The sequence below is a fragment of the Triticum urartu genome, chromosome 2A (assembly GCF_056163025.1).
Source record: "Triticum urartu cultivar PI428250 chromosome 2A, HENAU_Tu73, whole genome shotgun sequence".
Classification (NCBI taxonomy): Eukaryota; Viridiplantae; Streptophyta; class Magnoliopsida; order Poales; family Poaceae; genus Triticum; species Triticum urartu.
In genome coordinates this window covers 85,580,103-85,604,014 of record NC_141874.1, presented here as the reverse complement: position 1 = coordinate 85,604,014, position 23,912 = coordinate 85,580,103, and positions in this window count along the sequence as shown.

Here is a 23,912-nt window from a genome sequence, read left to right as displayed (position 1 = left end):
ACGTGAAAACACCCGATCCCATTCCGACCTCGATATATATGTGGAATCGTCTTGCGCCATATGTACTAAAATTGTTCGGGAGACATGGTCAAAGCCCGGAGAAAGAGCAAGAAAACGGATGCGCTAACGCGCAACGGCTTTCGCGCTAGTTGCTCAAAAAATCGTATAAAAATCAAGCAAGAAAACTAAAGAAAGCGTTAGCGCATTGGACTCGAAATCCAAATTGTGCTAGCTGACAAAGAAAAAACAGAATATAACAGAGAAATATTGGTTCTGACTGGTTGGTAAAAGGACTCTAAATCCTTTGAGTGGTTCGATTCCACAACAGAACAAAGAATGAAATGAATGAATGAAAGCCATGACCATGCCTCCAGTAGGAAGATCGAGGAACCGGTGCTGGCGCTCCTGGTTCATGGGATCCTAACCACGATGGGGAGATTAGATATTATTCTTTCGTAAGTCCATCCAAAGGAGATAGGTTGAGGAGAAAGAAAGGAGAAAACTAAAGAGAAAGATGGACAGTAGATTGACAGTATCCGAATCAAATAAGAAAAAAACGTAGCTATTTCATCAAATCCCGATTGTGTGGGTGTGAAGTGGAAAAATCCCGTTCTGGCTGGTAGCGGGCATAGGACTGAAAATCCTCTTTCGCCGGGCCTTTTGGACTCAAAATCCAAACGGAGAGAGTGGTTCAAATCCACCTCAGAACGAACAATGAAAAAGGCGTCAAGCGGGTGCAAGCTCGAGGAGCTAGGAAGGATGGAAGAAAGCTTGACCGTTTTTTCACTGAACTACTCGAACTTTTTGTTCGAAAAAGCGGAAATAGCTCAGTTCGAGAGAGGGTTGAGCTTCATCGGTTAGTGTGCACCAAAGGATGAGGTTTCTTTCCCGTCCTACAAATTGAAACCGTTCTAGCTTGATACTGCGATATCGTCAAATCATCCAACGGAGCATGGAAACCATTTCGGTGGCGGTAATGGCCTACAGTAGTTTTCTATGGAACCATACCACTATGGTCATCTATATGATTAGACCGTGCCGCTTCACTAGACTTTCCTGAACCATCCATTTGATCCCCACGGTCGTGACACCACTTTCTAAACAAAATTTTCCAAAATCCAATGCGGAACCAAGCAGTAAGAGAAATTCATCATGGTAATTATTAGTAGAAAACCAAAGTGGAACGGAGAGAACGGAGAGTCAGTTACAATGAAAAAATTGTTGAGGAATCATGTTGAAAGAACAACATTCTGTGTCATAAATATCGTATATAGAGATTTTTCATGTATCGACGCTTTTGATTCAATTATGAAAGTACGTTGTACTGGACTTGCACCCCTAGTTACGCAGAAGTGCAAGCACAGAAGCGGATGACCGGACCTTACCAACATACTCAAAAAAGTATTCTACACTGGGGTCTGTGCTCTTGACAAGCAGTGTTTCCAGTCTAGCTGTGTCAAATCGGGTGTGAAGTGTCCTTCTAGGTTCTGGCTGGTAGAGCAGAGGACTGAAAATCCTCTTTAGTTTCACGCATGGGACTCTAAATCCCAATTGCGCTAGCTCTGTGGTTCGATTCCACAACAGAACGAACAATGAATGAATGTGGGCGGTCAACCAGGTAAGCCTGTGCCCAGGAAAGAAAGGACTAGGGAGGGATTGAGAGAAGCTTTCACAGTGGAAAATGAAAAAAAGCATATCGTTCTTAGAAATTGTGGAATTTGACTCAGTTAGAGCTATGGTTTAGCATCAAGATGGAAGTTTTGTAAAAGCAACAGGAAGAATTGCTCAGATACCCGTGAGCGTATATAACTTGGGTCATGTTATAAATGCTCTGGCTAAACCTATTGATGGGAGAGGCGAAATTGTAGCTTCCGAATCTCGCTTAATTGAATCTCCTGCTCCAAGTAGAATTTCCAGGCGTTCCGTATACGAACCTCTTCAAACAGGGCTTATTGCTATCGATTCGATGATCCCTATAGGGCGCGGTCAGCGAGAGTTCATTATTGGGGACAGACAGACTGGCAAAACAGCAGTAGCCACAGATACAATTCTCAAGAAAAAAGGGCAAGATGTAAGAAGAACGAGAGCGAGCCTTCACGAAAGAAAATGCAAGTGAAAGAGAATTGTCAAAATTTCCTAAAAGCGGTTGTTCTTTTCTTTATGGATCGGGTAGATCCATATGTTCTAAGGGGGAGACGGGGTGTAGCGCAGTCTGGTCAGCGCATCTGTTTTGGGTACAGAGGGTCATAGGTTCGAATCCTGTCACCTTGATGTGGTATTCACACAATGGGGCCGAAGTGCAAAGCCCCGTAGCCTATCCGCGGTCGGGAAGGCAGGCGAAAAGCGCGCACAAAAGAAAAAGAAAGCTAAAAAGCTTATTTTGCAATCCATTATCTTTGGTATTCTTCTCTATTTAGATCATATTATATAGCTATTTCACAGGTTTTATTTACATACCTCAGTCATGTTATTTGTCTAGCCTTCAATCAGAATAGCCTCTCCACCGGTTCCGAAGATTCTTTCGGCATCAATGTGCTTTTGGAATCTTCCTATAAAACAAATAACATTCTGGAACAGTTTAGGACAGAACAGGCCTCAGTAGAAAGCGAGCTTTTTTCGCGTATAGCCACCTCGAAGCCCAATTAGCGCACGGGCTGCCCCCTCAACTCAACCCTGACGAGTACGCAAACTTGGTCAGGGAGCATTTAGACGGTGCAGTTAGTATTGACCACTACCGCCAAGTCCATAATTCACAAATTGATGAAGTCCACATAATGGAGCTCAAAAGCCGATTACCAAATCTACCTTTTTAGCATCTTGAAACCGCACATAAGAAATATTATGAATGAATCACCTTACAATAACATACGAGAGACAGCTTTCTATTTTGTCGAACAACAAGTCGAACCCAATGAACAATTCCATTCAAAGGAATGTTCTAGAGTTTTTTCCACTATATTCGCGATATTTAACAAAATGGAATAAATTCTTCACGATTTCTAGAGTTCCGGGATTACTTCACTGATATCGATTTTCGCCTAAGCACGGCCTCTAGGTTAGTTCAAAGTGTAATACAACGAACTATCGATACACCGAAAATGAGTCAAGATGGATACATAAAATGGAGACATCGTGGATTACCCAAATTGGGACGACGATAGGACATTTCACTTTCTTTCGCAATATTTCTGATCATGACTCAACCACTAGGAAAGGGGATTGCTTACTCTCAGCCACGTTTTCGCTTATGCTTAGTCAAGTGAGGATTCCATTCGAAGTAACGTAACAGGAGCACCATCTTCAAAACTTCTCGGGATCCGGAGTTTTTCGATAAAAGGTCCCATCCTTCAATATCATGATTGGGTCAACCAGGCTAGATCATAAGTGAAATAGTTTGATCGGGTCGACCAGGTCAGGCCCGATCATGAGTGAATAGAAAATCGAAAATGTACATAGCTGTTCCAGCGGAAATACTTTGTTTAATTCTACCACTTCTACTAGGAGTAGCCTTTTTAGTGCTAGCTGAACGTAAAGTAATGGCTTTTGTGCAACGTCGAAAGGGTCCTGATGTAGTGGGATCGTTCGGATTGTTACAACCTCTAGCAGATGGTTTGAAATTGATTCTAAAAGAACCTATTTCACCAAGTAGTGCTAATTTCTCCCTTTTTAGAATGGCTCCAGTGGCTACATTTATGTTAAGTCTGGTCGCTTGGGTCGTTGTACCTTTTGATTATGGTATGGTATTGTCAGATCCGAACATAGGGCTACTTTATTTGTTTGCCATATCTTCGCTAGGTGTTTATGGAATAATTATAGCAGGTTGGTCTAGTAAGACGGGGGGCGGCCGTTCGGTCGCCTATGATATACGGACCAATTGGTCCAAAATGGGTTTGTGCCGCAGGTGTTGAACGATCTACTCTACACAGGTGTGGGCTTATAGGGCTAGGGCTCATAAACCCTTTCTTTCATTCATCAAGGGGTCGGTCACTTTTCCGGGCCGGGATCAAGAAGTGGAAGTCATAAAAAAGAGATGTTTCTCTTCGCACCTCATATCAAGAGGAAAGGTAGCTTGTCAAGCTGGTCTCACTATTGGAAATTCTAGCTTTCTTTTTCTTTCACCGGCTCTTCTTCTTTGTCAACGCTACTAAGGACCTGACGGTTCGCCTACTTGATGGATGAAAGAACATGAGAAAGGGTTCTAAAATAAAAGGCTAGAAAGTCTACTACAGTACAGTCAAAGTCAGCGGCTGAGTTTGCCTAGCCTCGCCTACTCATTTTTGTAGGCGAGCGAGTTAGCGAAGAGGCTTAGGGATAAGAGAGTGTCGGTACGTACGTAGCCTTCATTCTACTACGCTACACAAAGTCACTTAGCTCGACGTTAATTAAGAGAGTAAAGGAGGAATACCCTACATAGAAGAAACACAGTTCGCTTACAAAGGTATAACCTTTAGCTCCCCGGGGCTAAGCTGCTTCACACCACTGATAGTTAATTAAGATTCCATTTCAAAGGCGCTACTTTGTTTCGCAAGCCTTTGTCATTGTCAGTCAACTAAGGTTGGCCCTCGGCCCCCTGCGAATCCGTAAATCAGAGAGCATGCCGCAAAAAAAGGATGGTCCCCTATGCATTTCATTCTTTCCGGAACGCAAAGAATTAAAGTACCTGACCCCCCATCATGGTGAACCTCTCCTTGTGATCGGGATGAGGTAGATGCCTCCCAGCCGGGGGGCGGATCGAATCGGAGTTTCCTTAGTTAGCCACCGACCTACAGTTCTCCTTAAACTTCTGTGCTTGGTGGAAAAGAAGCAAACAAAGGTACGCTCGCTTGCTGTCTTGTTCTCTGCCGCGGACTGGGATCCCTCGCCAGCTAGGCCCTCTAGAAAAAAGTTGGAGCAACATTGTATGAGAACATATTACCCATCTTCGGGGACAAGGGGCGGAACGACCTCTCGATCTACTTACTGCAGCCCAGGACGGGCGTCGTCGTCTAGGCGTGACTTCTTGTTTTGATCTCCCCTACGCCTAGGACGTTGTCTGGGCCAAGAGCCATAGTTAGTTGTTGTTTCCATTTGGTTCTTCTTTCTCGTTGTTGATACCGGCAAGACCCAGCCAGATGATGATGTCTGCTGGTTGGTAGTGAGAGGACTCTTAGTACCCGCAAAAAAAGGGCGCTGGTGAAAAAAACAATCATTTGATTTAGTTTCTTGCTCTCCCTTAGCAGCGGGAAAGGAGTCTATATATCTGCCTAGCTTTGGTAGATTTCCCCCAACGCAATTCAAAAACCGAAATTCCACGAATCCCTGAGGTGGATAAGTCCGACGACTCAGCAGCAGTGCGGAATTGAGTTTCTAGTCCGGTGGATCTGATCTATAGTTAGGGGGCAATACATACCAAAAGGTTCGAAGAAGGAAGGCGCAGTATATAACCAACCCACCCATAGCCGGTCTAACTACTGAGAGAGAAAAGTGCTTTTCTTTCCCTAAGAGTCCTCGAGTACACACAGCTATTGCGGATCCTTTGCGAGATCAGGATTTTTGATTCATAATTTAGAATCAATCCATGTTAGGTCAACATCGAGACAGAGCATCTCAGTTGGCTCTGTCAAGGAAGTGAAACAGGCATTCCTAGGTTGAGGTTACCATTGGATTGACCCTCAGTCAGGCCTCCGATTCCAAGGAGTTGATTCAGCAAGTTCCCCGCGCTACCCCGCGGGAAGTCTAATCGGATCAATCGGTGGTTCCGTAATGAGTAGTCGAATACACATTGAGGGGGCCTTGCCTCCTCCTTCCTGCCCACACCTTCATTCTTTTCCTCCTCTGATCTTAGAAAGCATACTAAACTTCACTCCAATCTTTCTCCATTAGCAACAAGAGCAGCTCTATCTATCGGCCCTTGATGAGTAAGCTTAGCTATACCGCTTAGGTTGCAAAGCAGCAAGCTCCCTTCTAATGCGTTATTGCTTGGAGCCTTCTCGCTTAGTAAGCCGCCTTCGGCCCTTCCTCCTTCTTACTCTGTTTGGTATTCTCCCGCGGGTTTGTTTCCAGGTTCTTTCGTTCTTGGTTGGCTCTCTCTATTGTTGTTTGTAGATCGTGCGTCCTGCGCATTGATCCGGCAGCGAGACCCGCCCTGGTTGTAAAGCGAAGCGAGCCGTCCTTCCTTTCATTCGTTGCTTTGTCTTCGGTTTGTTTTTAAACTCGACCTTCTATCGGGACTGTGGTGACGAACCTTACTCCCCTCGGTCAAGTGGTTGACCCGTCTGTCCAATAAGTTTACTAAGTGAATGGGAATCCTATAGTTTGACCAGCCTGGGAAGAGTAGTCAGAGGCAATTCGCTAATATGGAGCTGTTTATATCGGCTTTCTTTCCTAACTAACAAGAAAAGAGAGACATGCGAGTTCGACTCTCGTTCTATCCATGTTCAGCAGTCCCTTTCCATCTTGGTACTGTTGATGGCAGTACCGCTCAACTACGAGATGCTTGAAAGTCGATGTATCAATAATGTTCCCAAGAGTAGCATCGAGCCTCGAAACGGCAAGCCATGCTTCAAGCTAAGTCAGTATGGATCTAATTGATTGCTAAACTGAAGGAACGATCTCTGTCGAAGATTCTCATTCTGAAGCAGGTGCCTAGCTCTGGAAGGATGGACGGGATCATACCTATTTGAATTGAAGAACATTCTGTAACACTTGTTTTTGAGTGGGGAAGGAAAATAAGCACACAAGCGAACAACCATCTAACCGTCAGTCTGAACTCCTAGGATCAGTCCATCAGTAAGAAAAAGCTTCCGTTTCCGTCATTCAGCAGTGGAATGGAATAGTTCGATGGTATTGATCGTCCAACCATTGATTGGAATGTCTATCGTGATAAACCGTGTAATTCTATAAGCTAAGCAGATGAGGCAACAAAGAACCTAACCGTCCTCTCTGATTGACTTCATCAGAAGATTCCTATGGTCTGGTTTACCTTTCTTCTTTCCTTGCAACCTTGGATCGATATGGTTCATTCCTGGGCTATGCTCTTTCAACGGTTGACAGAAGAGGGGGACGGGCAAGGATGATCAGACTGCTTGGTTCGGTTCGTCAGAGGTATTAAAAAAACCTTCTTTTTGGTCTTTTCTTTCTTGCCGCCACTTTAACAGGTGCCGCTGCAATGAGAGCGTAAGTTGCGGAGTTTTTTCTGGATTATTTTTTTTGGTGCGCTCTTCCTTTTTTTGGATAGAAAGAAGGGTTCAGTGGGAGGGCAAGGGGTAGTTAAGTTTTAGGTTGGCTCTTGTTTTTTACAGACTTTCTTTTCGGTGTAATTTAATAAAGAAGTAGCAATTGTTCATTTCATTTCATTTTTTTGCATTGGTAGTTCTTTTTCATTTGAAAGGGCAAAGGGGGGAAGGGAAAGGATTGACCCTCAGGGATCATATTACTCAAGAAGACTTGGGGAAAATAGCAGGATTGGAAAAGTTCGAAGAGACTGAGGAAGACAAATCCATTGTCGAATCTTGCAGAGTGATAACATCGAGTAGTGGGGGCTGGCTTCCACCCCTGAGAGAGCTTGATTTACCAGAAATCCCGCCGAGTCCTAGTGGGCCTAGATTCCGCGATAAGTTCCGAGAAATGGAGGAAATGATGCATTCAAAGTTTGCAGAATTGCAAGAAAGAAAAAATCCTTGAAAGAAAAACCAAACAAGACCAGATGTTCCCTATTGTTATCGGGAACGAGACTAAATGTTCGGCCTTAATGAGATGGACCTTGATTCCTCTCCGGCCAGGAAAAGATGCAGCTCCTCTTTGTTCTACTACCTTCATCCTTGGGTGAAGCCAGTTGGCTCACCAAACAAGATATATACTGTGAAATCATTGGTAACCATGCCTAACGGTCGGTCATCTAAGCTATCGGCCAAGGCAAGTGAGAGCTGTTCAAGAGTTGGGGGCATATCTTTAGCTCGAGCAGCATCCGCTCCCGAAATGTGAGTTAAGCTTTAAAAAAAGAAGAAGAGCTACGAGTGGAACAACTTCTTCTATTCCTTGTTGGCCTCCAGCTCCTTCTGTCCCTCAATCCTCTTCTCTGCCCTTTTTTTACTATTATGCGTGGCATGCCCCCTGTTCGTATCTTAACAGGGCAACCTTCTCTTGCAAACAATCCCTTCGTCGCTAACACCGGTAATGCCCCATCCCTTTAATACTACCTTCGAGGAATTTCTCTCGCGTCCCTGTAGTGATAAGAGCGCATTCTCTAACAGCTTTGAAGCCGAGGCAGCCATCCTCTTGCCAATCCTAAACAAAAGAAAGAAAAGCCCTACCCGCCTTCATTGGTTGAGTAAGGGGCATTTACCTATCAGTCCTAGTCCTAAGGCGCAATCGGAGCACTAAGCCCAATTACAGCTTGACTCCGTAAATTAGACCCCATTCTCCTAGTCCTATTCCTGATTGTTATTTTGGATTCTGTGCCTGGGTGGTATCTTCTTACTATTGATTCAACCTCTTCGGGCAAACGTTGTCACTTCCTTTATTTGAAAAAAGGGGTCTAGAACTACAGTGATCTGATACCTTCTTCCCTTGGTCTGGGTAGGTAGGTTATGTAGGCTACAACTGTTCATAGGTTGTTCGATCGCAAAAGGCCAAATAATCGATTACTAGTATGCCGGATATTGCCAGGAGGCCCTTCCCCCTATGTTTGACTCATCCTAGATGGGTTCACACCTGTTGATTCCGGTCAAAGAAAAAAGCTTTTTCACGGCATCCGTCCCATCACACCAATCTACGCCAAGATAAAGAATGCTGGGTTGCCAGGAACAAACCCTGTGATTCAAGGTCTTGCCTAGAATTGCCCTAAGAAAAATGCACCTCATTAATTGATCCCTCTTTAGAGTAGTATAAGTACATCCTCGACTATAGCACGAGTAGAGTCGAGTTCTCGTACTAACCTAAGAGCAGATATGCCGAAATATTTCAACGTTCAAGCAGCTAATCAGTAAACGACTTCTCCGTAACAGTTTGAAGATTGGCTCGAAACGCAAGTAGCGGCAAGAAAGGAGAGCAAGACTTCCTTTTCTAAAAGAAGAAAGAACTAGACTTCTATAAGAAGATTTTTATAATCGTAGATCGTGGAATATTCATCTATCTTATTAGGTAACTACTTTAGCTGCTCTCGAAACTGAACCATCGTGAATAGAACTAGCGCTTAAGGAAGAGTAGGATCTGTTAGCAAGTCATATTCAATCACCCGGTCTTCTCCTTCCTAGCTTTTAGATTTTATGATTCTCTCTTGGATTTTCATACACTTAGCCGTGTACGTATCTTGGCTAAACTCGAAGCTATAGTTGATCCATCCATACTCGGTAAAGAATCAAAAAGGTACTTGAAGATGACTTTGAATGGGAGGAGGTTTTCTTTTTATCCCCCCTAACCTTATTTTTATGTCTTCTTCGTTCTCAGTCCCTATGGTCCATTGTAGGATGATTTTCCTAAGGCCTTGAATTCGTTGGCAAGGTGATCAGGGTCCTCTCGCTGGTCCTATCGAACCAGTGACTTCTCTCCTGGGATTGAATATGTTTTGCCTTTCCCCGATGGTTCCGCATTCCTATGTGGGTAGGATTCGCCAGGGATGAGCGGCTTATTTAGCCTGTGCGAAGCGCGAAGCATAAGAGAAGAGTGTAGCGAAGCGAGTGTAATACTTGTAGCGAATATAAGTAGTGTCAAAGCCTACACTGTCTTAGCTCTGCAGATGTTTTCAGGACGAAGACGGTGATACGATACCACTCGCCAGTGATGATAAGATTCACTCATAGCATAGGTGGAAGATCCATCCTATTTTCTTTATAGATTTATTTGTTCAAAGAAAATACGCCTAAAAATCATTCAGGGAACCTACTCTTGGTATCCTTTACCACATTCACTTTCCATATTCCCTTTCTTTAGTTCAGACGCTATCGTACCTCAGGGAAAATCCAAATTTCTATCAACAATTCCCACCCAACTATGGAATGACTCTCCCCTCTCTCCCTTAACATATCGAAGGCCTCTTATCCGTCAACCGCACCTTAATAGCTCAGACTTCCGAGCCTTGCTGGATGATGCAGAAGGGCCAACATCAGAGGATCAATTGAATAACCAACTCTCCCGCCCTGCTGCCGCTACTGCTCGAAAGCCTTTGGATCCCCTACAGGACTGTCATGAGCCCCTACAAGGAGTCAAAATAAAGCCGAAACCAGATACAAGAAGTGTTGACCCGGATCAATTGAGTGCAAGCCCTTTTATCTTGAGCTGATTCTCCTTATTTTAGAGCTGTGGCGAAGGTAAATTGAGCTCTGGCCTATGGGGAAGGAAAAGGCTCTGACGAAGCTCCAGGGATTACAGGAAGGTTTAGGCCTTGTGAGCAGCTCCAAACGGTCATAAAAGAAGATGGTCCCGCCCTTACTTCGGCTTGAGGAGTCGTTTTCTCGCTGTCTTCTTCGTCTGGATTAGCCTTTTAGTAGCCTAGTAGGTTGTTTGAGTTTCAGGAAAGGAAGATGTGCTTTCTAAAACAGCCGTTATCGCTATGTTTTTTTTTCAATAAGTTCTTTTAGAGCATCGTGCCCCACTGTCCGAATAAAGTGTGCGCCTAAGGTGTCATGTGTTTAAGAATATACGTATAATAGAAATACTTTCCCAATCCGTATAAGAGGAAAGAAGGGTCCGGCAATAAGCAGTAGAAGAATAACCCGCAGAAGAAGTTTAATCGCTTCCAGAGATCGGAGCCAGACAAAGATAAGACTCCACGGCGGCACGATCGGGATGATCGGGTCAAAAATGAGTCAAAACTTGTAAAACCCCGGTTTTGGCCTTGTTACTAAGGAGAAATTGACATACTTAGCAAACAGAGATAGAATTATTTCAAAAAGAGATCAGGAAAGAGCCATTTCCCAACCAAATAAAACAGGAAAGCATGAGGCTCGAAGCCCTTTCTCATTTCGAATTTCATCTTAGTATCGGTAATGCCCCGCCCAAAAGTATTTCATCGCAATCACACGCTAGCTTGGTTGGAAAAGCTCATTTGCACCCACTAACTAATACCTTCTCGTCAGTATTGAATTCTCCATGCTTTCGCCTTGCTTTGTAGTCATTTTCTATGAGTAATCGGTCCGAACTCAATTTCAAGAAAAAACTCTATCTCGCCTGTGGCCAAAAGTAGTGAAAATGGTATTTAGCTTAGTCAATATACAACACAACTGCTGATTCTTCGCGAGATGAAAACCCTTTGTCCTCCGTCTGCAGGGGCAATTCCTGAGAAAAGTGCTACTAGCCCTTGTTTTGGTCATGTCCACAGGCCTTTCCATTCGTCTTTATTTGTCTTTCTTTCGGCAATCTATGCATAATTCTACTTCTTGAACCACCGAATCCGCTTTTGAAAATGGATAACTAGCTCCATTCTGCGTCAAGTACTAAGGATGGGCCCAAAGCACACTTTTGAAAGGCATCGGTCACCTTAAAAACCCCAAAAGTAGGAAGTCTAGCGTGCTTCTTTAGTGCTGCTCTTCGATCAGATGCTTTCTCATTGAACGAGGCATATTAAAGTGAAAGAAGTTCTAGGTCGAGTCCCGAGAAGGTGATAGTTGATTTTGATCATGAAGTTGGCACTAGACTTTGGAATTGATTCTGGACCCCCACCTGCTCAGGACGCCCTGCCTGCTCAGGACGATCCCATTACGGATTTTCTGGAGGGGGACACGCTTGACCCAGCGCAAAAACGGGAATTCAGAAATATTATGAATTTCTTGAAGACCAAAAGCAGAACGAACCTTCAAAATGAGCGAATCGTAATAAAAAGATGTTGGGGGGGCGAGGGTAGTAGTTACGAATCCAGGGCAATCAACCACTATCTAAAACCCCAGGTTGGACAACTGCGTGCTGGGGGATTAGCAGGGGATTTTGTCGTAAAGGAATTACGGAAATGGAAAAGGGACTTCAAAGCTCAGAAGAGACGGTCCCACTTCTATCAGGGCCTTCTCGGGGTCTTGAGCAATGTTAATTTGCATTGATTGCAAACAGGGTGCGGGATTCTCTGACGCAAACAAAGAAATGGTCCCGGAGAAAGGAATCAGTCTCTTTAGTCCGGCGCATGCCTCAAATTCATTTTTCCTTTGAATTACTCATTTTTTTGAATTTCGCACCGGAAACTTTTCTAGGAGAAGTTCGAATCCGTTCCGTTCGGATATTGATCGGTCTTGGTTTGACATGGTTTACGCGTTACTGGTTCCCGGAAGAGTCAATTTCTCCATTAGCTAAACCCTTTATTACCCTACCTTTGGACTCGTATTTTGTTTGTACACAATCAACGGAGGCCCCCCCGACATATGTTGCAACGTCTTCAATAGCATGCTCTTACTTCGTCTTTCCCTTAATAAGTCATCAAATTTGGTGCTTTTCGATCCCCAGTTGCTATGGGGAACAAAGGCAGAAATAAAATAGAATCCTCCATTTAAGTGGTTCTCGCTTCTCCTTGTTCCTGCTCCTAACTCCTCCCCGGGTAGTTCCCAATGTTTGGCACTTTCCATACTTCATGGGTGCAACATCAACAAATTCGCTCATGATCAAGTTTCAACCTAAGATCTATGACTATATTATGTTAACTGTTCGTATTTTGTTCATTCCATCGGTATGCTCCCAGGTACCTGTAATTGTGATCTGTTTGCCAGAACCAAGGGGTCTTTCTGTGGAAACCTTCATGAGCAATCGTCATTTTTTGATGGTTTTTCCGCTTTTCACAGCTGCTCTTTCCACACCCCCGGATATCTGGTGCCAAACCGTCGCCCCTTTCCTTATATATTCGATAATCGAGTTTGCTATCTTTGTGGCATTGATTGTACAAGTTCGTGAAGAGGGCTGGACGAGTAGAATGAGGGAAAGCGGCTCGATCGAGAAAAAAGAGGAGTAGACTAGAAAACCTAGAACTTCAAAAGTCACTATCAATGAATTCCTGAGCAATTCTAAACCAACATATGCTCCGTATAGACGGAATCTCAGATAAGAACCTAACAGAAGTTTCGCGACTCCTTCATGGAATATAGGTCTTAGTATATAAATAATGTCAGTTCGAACCTGACGAGTCGTTATCATCTGTTGCCCTAACTGAGTCCATTAGCTCTTGTTTCCCTTCTATGGTGGGGATCCATAGAGAGTTCGTTTTATGAAATATCTGAGAAAGTAAAAAAAAGATAAAGGATGGCTTATGGTCTATTTTCTTACTTGACTATCCTGCCTGACTTGGCCAATAAAAGATACCTAGCATGACACATCAGCTACGCCATCTGAGCCTGTCCACTTGCTAGTCAGGAAAAATAACCGCTCCGTTCCGTGGGCTTCTTTCGCAGCTCTCTTCACGCTCGCTTTACGAGTGCAACCAAGTTCAATAAACTGTTCATGCTAATTCATAGACTATGCTGGTTTCTATCTAAGAGTCCTGTGAGACGCTTCCTTCTCATACACATCTGAAGCAACGTTTGATCATCCGCATTAGAGAGTTTTGCAGGTCCTTGAGAGAACGTTATCCAGTCAGTTATGACTTGACCATGGTCTGAGGTGAAATTGGTCCTGGTGCATAAAACGAAAGGTGCTGGGCAAGCGCAGAGAAGTCGTCTGAAGGGGAGTTCCATAGGAATGTTCAACTTCGATCAACCTTGGTTTGGTCCCATGCCTAAAAAAGAAAGAAGGTCAAAAACAAAATAGGGGTGATATAACCCACTGCTCGCCTAAGAATGTACTGACGCAACCCTCCGTAGTTCTTCCACATCGGTGAGTTCTCTTTCCCCCCTTTCTCAGATCAGTATTAGTACTGTCTTGAGTTCGTCAACGTTCATCATCGCCCGACGCAACCTCCGTTAGTTCTTACCTCTAATACCTTGTTCAGATCGTAAAAACCACATAGAACTGCTGCGGAGGATGTTGTGTTCTTATTCTGTATGAAAACAGATCTCATTTCCTTGTTTTGGAAGCCTTCCTTGAGTATATGAACTTCCCTGTACTGTTTTAGGTCTAGAAATTTTTCCTTTCCAGAGCATCGTTTGATCCAAAACAATAATTGCAATTTGTGAAACCTGTTTGCTCCACACTTAGCCAAAAACTGTGTCTGTTGACTCTGTTTTAGCCATAGTAGTCCGTGTAACCAGTTTAAGATAATCCTGGCTGTCAGCACCGCTTGCTTCTGGCGACTTAAGAAAACCTTAATCATCTTTAATACCTGCAGCTGTTAAACATTATCACATAGTTACCTGTATGTCATTAGGCCCCTTCTTAAGCCGCCATCTTAAATAACCCAACAATGCTTATTCCCCGGGTTATAATAAATCGGAAAATTTCCTTTATCTTGTTGTAGGCTTCAATTTACCCAATGGCACCCAAAGCTGTTAAACCTCCGGTTACCTGCAACTGGGTCCCTATCCATTGTTACAGAGAGCAAACTGTCCGAGTCTGCCTAAGAAGGATGTCATGTCTTATCGTGCTCCTGACCCGTCTGAGGAGAAACCTCAACCCAAGGAAGGGGAGGTGATCATTTTTACCGATCACATGAGCCGGGGATTTGCTCCTCCGGGTTCAAAATTCTTTAGAGACGTTTTGCACTTCTTTGACTTAAGACCTCAAGACATCGGGCCCAATTCCGTGTCAAATATCTGCAACTTCCAAGTTTTCTGTGAGGTCTACCTTGGAGAAGAACCCAACCTACTTTTGTTCAGGGAATTGTTTCTATTTGAACCGGCAGAATGAGCGGGCCAACGGGCCCAGTCTGGAGCTTGGTGGCATATCGATTCAAAGGCAGAGAGACTGCCTGTTCCCTTATGCTGAATTGCCGAATCATCCAAAGGACTGGAACCATACATGGTTCTACTACCAAGATACTTCTCCAGCTAGTGAAAACCCGCTACCCGGCTTCTGTGCATTGCGCCTTGAATCTACTCACCCGCTGCTGATAAGTTGACTGCTATTGAACGTCTGCCACTCAGCCCCAAGATCAAGAAGATTAAAGCTCTTTTAGGGAACGACTTAGATGGCATTAACCTGGTCCGAGTCTGGGTTGCTTGGAGAATAATTCCGTTAAGCCGCCGCCCCGGCTTAATGTGTAATTATTCAGGCGAGAAAGATGACCCTCAGCGTCATAGTCCTGACGACTTACCAGATGACGTAGTGGAAACTACAACTCAGTCTTTGTTGAAAGAGGGCACAGTGAATAGTAACGCTTTCGGCTTACTACCTTTTTGCAAGAAGAACCCGGCCCCTGCAGTAAGTTTCCAGCCATCGGGTTATTTTTTTTATCATGTTATACTGTATTCTTACGCATAACCCTTTTATAACCTTTTACAGGCAAATGATAACTTCTGGAAAATCCAATATGATCATGAGGCGGCCAAGAGAGCCGAAAGGAAAACCGCCAAGCCCACCACTTCAAGGAAAAGGAAGCCAAGTGCTTCTGAGATGTTTCAGCTTGATGATTCTGATGATAATGAGGAAGAGGTAACTTTTTAATATCCCTTTCTCCTTTATCACTACCTTACTGATATTAACCTTCTTTCAGGAAGACATGGGCAACAGCCAACCCGTCGAGGAAGAGGTAACTATAATCTCCTCCGACTCCAAGCTTCGGCCGCGTCAGAAAATTCGAAGAGTAACCCGAAAAGTAAGATTTTCACACCCTTTGGCTTACCAAGATCCTGACTTTCTTTTGAAGCAACAGCAATTTGAAAACCAGAGGCAGACTCGGACCAACAAGGATGCAGAACTATCCTCCGGCTTGCCTGACACAACCCGAAAGCATCGGACTGAGGTTATCTCCAACTTATACCCTTTTTTTCCTTTGGCGGGTCTAATCCGTCAACCTCTCAATTCATCTGACTCCAATTACCAAGATACATGTCCTTCATCCGGCGAGTCCATGCAATCAAACATGCCGGCTTTTAAGACTGCCCCTGGGTAATATCAATTTACTCACCTTATGTTTTTCTTTCTTCATGTTTCTTTACTCATTTCTGTACTTTGCCCACAGCATGCAGGTTAAGCCCAGGAAGAAAACCAAGAAGGATAAACCGGCCCAAACCCCTGTGGTGACTGAACCGGAATAGGGTATAGCTGCTCCCGACTCTTCCACACATCAACCGCCGCCTGAGCCGGCTCAAGACATTGCAGCACCAACTTCTGACCCGCCTGCTGAAGATATTCTTGATGGTTCTGTTAACCCGGAGGCACCTAGCCCAGTCAAAACGGCTGACCCAGAAGTGGAATTTCTCAAGGCTCAATTCGTTGAGCCGGCCAGGCCCACCGTCCTTGCCAAATGCTCGGCTAAAGAGGAGTTGCTAGAACGCTGTAAGGCCAAGATGGATATCACCGACTATACTCATTTGGGTATTGGAGAGATCGTCTCAGGCTATATCAACCAGGTGCAAAGCAGCCGTGACCTGGAAATTGACATGGTGAAGCAAATACAGCAAAAATCTGAGGTATGACTTATGCTTCCTTACTTTCAATCATACTTACTGTACCAGCCCCCAAGTCTATTGCTTATGAATAAATATGCTGTAGACTTAGAAAATTTGTTAGAGCTGCTTGCCCGGCTTAAAGAAAAAATATTTAAACCGGATGTAACACAATACCTTTAACTTGCGATACACATTAGCCCCCAAGTGCCAAGTATCTTTGCTTGCAAAGTATTTGGGACTTAATATCCAGGACCGGCTTAATAATTTAGAAAGCTTCGGTATACATTAGCCCCCAAGTGTCAAGTATCTTTGCTTGCAAAGTGCTTGGGACTTAATATTATTTACCGTAATCTTGACTACTATCCGGTGCAATGCAGGCCACCATAAGTCAATTTGAATCGGAGATTGCTGACCTGAAGAACTGCCTGGCAGCCCAGGAGTTTGAAATTCAAAAGGCCAACTCCAAATTTGAATTCAGCGTCTCTGAACAAGAGAAGCTGAAGAAAAATTTTGAGTCGGAGAAGAAAATTTGGACTGACGAAAAGGCTGGACTGGTGACCCGGGCCGAGACAGCAGAGGCGTCGCTGGCAAATGCAACAGCCGAACTGACCGGCTTACAACGCCAGATATCTCGGATGGTCTCAGCGATCTTTGGTAAGTTATCTTTAAGCAAGCATTAAATATTGTAAATATTCCTTCAATTGTTACCTGAGGTTTACCTTATACTTACCAATACAAGCCCCAGGAGCACAAACCTCAAGCAGAATATGCTGATCAAATTGAAGGCGGTGTATACTCTAGTAGAGCAACTGTACATCGGGTCACAACATGCCTTGGCCATTGTAGCCTTATCAAATGATGTGCCCCACCTCTTGCAAGATGTGTTACAACGGCTTGCTGTACTTCCTCAGCGGATTCAAGAGTTGAGACGGGCCCAAGCAAGAGCCGGAGCAATAGCCGCTCTGAGTCGGGCCAAAGCCTGGTTACCAGAGCTAGACCCGGCCGACATCGCTCTTGGGTATCCAAGTTTAAAGGAGGATGGCACTCCATTTGATGAAAAGGATTTCACCACCTGCGTGAGGGATATACGCCCTGTGGCCACTCAAATTGGAAACGACACTGACCTCACCAAGTATCAGCCGGGTTATGACAAGGAGAATCAGAGAATCCCCACGCCGCATTATGACGATGTCAGCTTGATCCCTCCAATCCGTAAGCACACCTTTGCCCCTGAAGTCAACCCAACCGGTTTAATAGATGATGAAGCTGAGTTTGAGGCCTTGAGTGGCATTGACTGGGCCTCATCATCCTTCCAGGACAAAGCAGCCGGCGGAGAGGCGGAGAAGGATAACTCGGAAGGTTCAAGTCAACCCCAAGAGTAGATTGCCAGGCGCCACCTGCTTATGTCATTGTAGAAAAACAATGCCGCATCATATAGACTCGGGGAGTCTTGTAATAGAGTAGAAAATACTTTGAGTTTTGCTATGCCTTTGCGCATGCTTATGGCCCTTAATACTTGCATAAGCCACCATCACTATGCACTTTGTAGTTTATATGAATCTGTTATGTCCTTTGCAGAAATGTCGTAATCATAATGATATACCTGTGATGCTTACGACTGCTTTTCCGGCTTATATAAGCCAACCCCTGAGGGTAAGTTTAACTCCTAAAAATTGGCACATAAAAGTTCACCTGGTACTTAACAACCTGATGTAACCAATATTAATCCTGGAGGATTGCAATGTACTCCATTGTATTTTCAAGAGGGTCGCAAGATATCCAAATGTTGATACTTGTAAAATATGATGAACAAAATTCAAGGGTTTCTGATTCGAGTACGATCAGTGAACCGTTCCAAAGGGGTTGAGCTAAGATTCGGATACGATCTGTTAGCCCCCAGTGGCTGTGGCGATGCCGATCAAGTGGGTATCGACAGCTATGTTCTCTTTGGTTCGAATACGACCTATGTTTGAACAGGAAACCCCCAAGTGACCATAAGAGTTGTTTAATGACGCTGATTCAAATACGATCCACGTCAGACCCAAAGGGGTTAAGCTATGATTCAAATATGATCAAGAAGCCCCCAAGTGGGTTTGGCAGTATTCCGATCAAGTGGGTATCGACAGCTATGTTATCTTAGGTTCGAATACGACCTATGTTTGAACAGGAAGCCCCCAAGTGATCACGGCTAGATTCAGATATGATCATAAGCCGGACCAAAGGAAAGCCGGATTCAGATATGATCCGCTTCTCCTTGGTTATCTCCACCACTTGACAAAGAAAACACATAAACCTTTTTTGGGAGTGGAAAAAAGGACAGAGGTCCTGCTTTATTGCTTTATGTAATATACATAGTATAAATATATACACATTAGAGCCGATGGCTCGAGTATAATAAGGCCGAAGATGAGCGATATTCCACGGCCGACGGGTCTCCTCCTCCGACTTACGTGAGTCTTTGTGCTCCCGAATGTCGATAAGGTAGTATGATCCGTTGTTCAGATTCTTGCTGACCACAAAGGGTCCTTCCCAAGGAGGGGATAGCTTGTGCATGTCAGATTGATCCTGGATGAGTCAGAGCACTAAGTCGCCATCCTGAAAGGTTCTGGACCTAACCCGGCGGCTGTGGTAGCAGCGCGGGTCTTGCTGGTAAATCGCCGAGCGGGATATTGCCAAGTCTCGCTCTTCATCCAACAGGTCAAGTGCGTCTTGCCGAGCTTTTTCGTTGTCTTCCTCAACATAAGCCGCCACACGGGGTGAGTCATGACGGATGTCACTTGGCAGGACCGCCTCTGCTCCATACACCATAAAGAAAGGCATGTAACCCGTAGATCTGTTAGGTGTAGTATTGATGATCCAAAGTACAGAAGGTAACTCCTCCACCCAACAACCCGGCGTCCACTGCAAGGGGACTGTTGGGGATATAACTATTTATGTCAGCTGCCCAGAAGGGGCCGGCTTGTACAAAAAGAAGCCCATCTGAAGCCCAAGACCAAGACGTGAAGATGGTGGTTCAGTAAAGGGTCTAAAGGCCCACAGGCGATTTATAGCCCATAGTGATAAACCACCATGAGGGCGTGACTTGTATTGTAAGGTAGAAGTAACTAGTCACCGAGCCGGACACTGTTATGAGCCGGCCGGGACTCTGTAAGCTGTAGGGCGTCGACCCGTGTATATAAGGGAACGACCCGCTGGCGGCTTAGGGAAAGAAACAACCAATCGAGAACCGGGCATAGCGTATCTTGCTCCCTGGCCATCGAAACCTCAAGCAATACCAACCTAACTAGACGTAGGCCTTCCTTCACCGTAAGGGGCTGAACTAGTATAAACCTCGCGTGTCCTTTGTACCGATTAACCCCTTTAAGCTTCCTAGTTGCGATGGCTCCACGATCAAGTCCTTGCAAAAGGACATCTGCCGTGACAATTCCACGACAGTTGGCGCCCACCGTGGGGCCAATGCACGGTGGATTTGAGTTCTTGAAGGGCAGCTTTGAAGGGCTCAAGGGATACGCGGTTGGCCGGATGACCAAGAGTCGTCGCGGCAAGATCTACATCGACGACGAAGGCTGGGGCCCCGACGCCGGCTCAGTTGAGTAAGGATACCGGGTCCCCTTCGGCGGAATTCACGTCTTCATCAGCCGGATTGGTGAGCCGGGCCCTGAGTCGGACAGCTGCACCGACCTCGTCGAGACGGCTCGGCGTGCGAAACCCGCCCGAGCTCAACCCGTCATGAAGCGTGCCTTTGTGGGTTTCATCCATGGAGGTGAACTTCCTGAAAGATCTGAAGGTGATGGTGAGCCGGCCGTCCTCTCTGACGGTGATTCGTCCGTCGGCTCAACAGATTCGCTGTATCAGGTTCAAGATGGTGTGCTTGGGGGCTGTTCCGATGGCAGCACTATTCCGGACCCCTCAGAGTCACCAAACTGGGCAGGAGTCTTCATGGCTGGTACTCAACCCGGCCAAAATTCTACGGCTTCAGCGGCGATAACGTCCGGGTTAGGAACAGCCGGGGCAGGAGGCCCTGTGCGTCCACCGGATCAGGTGCTGATGGATCTCATGGATAAGCTTATGGCTTTGTTAACTGTGACAGTCATCCCTGCGAACCAATCTGAGCATGAGGCAGAGGTGGCAGAGGTTCGCGACGAGATCGCCCGGGCCAAGGAAACCTTAGCAGCTGAAGACGCTAGATTAGCAACAGAGCGGGCGGCTTTGGACGTACGGGCGCAGCAACTCCAGGCAGAGGCCTTGCAGCTCACGTTGAGCTTAAACGCGTCTAATGAGGTAATGAGGAGGAGACATCAGAAAACTCAGTCCCGTTTACCTCAGAATTATGATCCTCGGAATCTCTTTGCTACACCTGGGGCCGGCCCAAGTAACCCGCCAGGTGCGAATCAGCTTATTACATCCGGAGCGGGAGGTCCAGTCCAGCCTCAGGGGATGGCACGTCCTCACGGCAATATGGCACCGCCCAATTACGTACCAATACCACAAGGTCACTTCTCCAACCCCATGGAGAACTTAATCGCAGCGTCAGCACGTTTGGCGGCTCTCCCAGTAGACAGGAATGATCCGACAGCGGTGGAAACCCGGAAGATCAGAGAACTTGTCCAAACAGCCCCGGCTCAGCAAGAAACCTACTCCTACAGCCGGGATAGGATTCACTCGACTCCTCCGCCCTGGTTAGCTCCGCCTCATCAAAACCGGAGCCCGAGTTACAGTAGACACATGGATTCAGAGGCCTTGTCAAGTAACGCTCAGCGCCGGAACCAGCCCGGCGGGCATAACCCGGTTCAGGATCGGATACGTCAGGAGGACGAGCGGGCGGCTCAGCTAGCGGCTCAGCTAGCAGCCCAACCGAATTCACCGGCTTACCCGACGGCTTCCGTCGAGGCGGGAGTGGCTACTAGAACCGGAGGAGTTCCTTGTCTGGTACCGGCTCTACGCAATGTACGTCTGCCCAAGGATTTCAAGAGACCACGGAAGGTGCCGAATTATACGGCCGATTTACAGCCTGGGGCGTGGATTGAAAGTTACGAGATGGCTATGGAGCTGCTGGAGGTGAGTGATGAAGCGATGGCTAAATATTTCACCATGATGTTGGCCGGAACGGCCCGTTCTTGGTTAAAGGGTTTGCCACCCAACTCCATTAGTTCATGGGCAGAGTTAAAGGCCCGTTTCATACAGAACTTCAAGGATACTTGCAAGCAGTCTATGTCAATTGTGGATCTGACAAATTGTAAACAGGAAGAAGGTGAATCTACGACTCATTGGGTGCGCCAGGTCAAGGATATAATACATTCGTCTGACAAGATGGATGCCGGCTCAGCAGTTCTCATGCTGGAGAAGAATTGCCGCTTTGAGCCTCTGAGACAGAAGCTGGGGCGCCTTAAGAGTGATTGCAACGATATGGGAACGCTGATGGCGGCTTTAGTCAAGTATGCCGATTCCGATAGTACTAAGGATCCCGCGTTTGATGAGGAAAAGACAGGGAAGGGAAAGAAGAACGGCAATGGAAAGGGTCAGCAGCACAACCCGGCGAGTCAAGGAGGCAATAAGCGTAAGGCGTATGGTAACCCGGAATTTGTGGCCAATGCACAGGGTAATAACCAGAAGCGCAAAGGGAAGCCACCACGGTTTGGTGGGCCAGGTCCGTCTCTCGAGCAACTACTCAATGAGCCCTGCCCGAAACACGGCACTCGGGAATGGCCAGCGACTCATTTATGGAAGGATTGTGCAATCATGAAAGCTTTCAAGAATTCTAATACGTTTGATGGCAATCAAGGCCCAGGCGGCGGCTCAGGAGCCGGCAGCTTTCATGGCCCGGGCGGTGGTTCAGGATCCGGTTTTCAGGGAAACTAGGGTGGTTATAATCAACAGCAGTCGGGTTATCAGAGCCATCCAAAACAGTTAAACAGTGGGCAGTATCACGTGTTCACCACAAGTTTGTGTAAACGTGATCAGAAAGTTCATAAGAGTGCTGTGAATTCTGTTGAACCGGCAGTCCCGCGTTACTTGAGATGGTCGGAACAGCCCATTGTCTGGAGCAGGGAAGATCACCCTCCCCGGGTTGATAATCCGGGTCAACTGGCCCTAGTGGTGGCACCGCAGCTTGGTGGTTATAAATTTACTAAGGTGCTCATGGATGGAGGTAGCAGCATCAACATCCTCTATTACGAGACCTTTCGGCGCATGGGCTTAACTGACAAGAATTTAAAGGCTTCCAACACCGTCTTCCATGGAGTGGTGCCCGGTAAGTCAGCGTATCCTGTGGGTAAGATTGAGCTAGAGGTGGCCTTCGGAGACGAGCATGATTCTAGGACGGAAAAATTAACTTTTTAAGTGGTCAAAATCAAGAGTCCATATCACGCTTTGTTCGGGCGGCCAGCCTATGCCAAGTTCATGGCATGGCCGTGCTATGTTTATCTACAGCTCAAGATGCCGGGTTACAAGGGTACCATCACTGTGCATGGAAGCCGAAAGGTGGCCCTAGAGTGTGAAGAAGGCGATGCGGCTTACGCCGAGTCTGTCTGTGCAGTAGAGGAGCTCAAATTTTATCAAGATAACGTTGACCCGACAGATATGACTTCTCTCAAGAAGCCGACTACGGAGCATGACCCGGCCATGAAGTTTAAATCGGCTGCAGAGACTAAGCTTGTTGATTTTACTCCAGGCGATTCATCTAAGCAATTCAGCATCAGTGCCAACTTGGATCCTAAATAGGAAAGCGCGCTCATCGAGTTCATCCATGAGAACCGGGACATCTTTGCATGGAAACCTTCTGACATGCCGGGTGTACCGAGAGGACTCGCTGAGCACACTCTTAATATTGATCCAAAGTATAAGCCGGTCAGGCAGTTTCTGCGGTGATTCAATGAAGAGCGACGAAAAGCTATAGGAGAAGAGGTCGCCCGGCTCTTGGCGGCTGGGTTCATTGTCGAAGTTTTTCACCCGGAGTGGTTGGCTAACCCGGTGCTCGTACTCAAGAAAAACGGCACCTGGCGGATGTGTGTGGATTACACGGATTTAAATAAGGCTTGTTCGGCTGATCCTTTTGCTCTCCCCCGTATTGATCAAATCATTGATGCTATGGCAGGTTGTGCATGTTTGAGCTTTTTGGACGCTTATTCTGGTTATCATCAGATCAAGATGGCAGTTAAGGACCAGGAGAAGACGGCTATCATCACCCCGTTTGGAGCCTTCTGCTATGTGTCTATGCCTTTTGGGCTCAAGAGTGCCCAGGCAACTTATCAACGGTGTGTATAGAATTGTCTCCACAATCAGATTGGGCGCAATGTTCATGCTTATGTGGATGACATAGTAGTGAAATCTAGAGAGGCGGAAACCTTGATATCTGATCTCAGAGAGACCTTTGACAATCTCCGGGTCTACAAAATGATGCTTAACCCAGAGAAGTGTGTATTTGGTGTGCCTGCAGGCAAGCTTTTGGGATTCTTGGTCTCAAATAGGGGCATCGAGGCT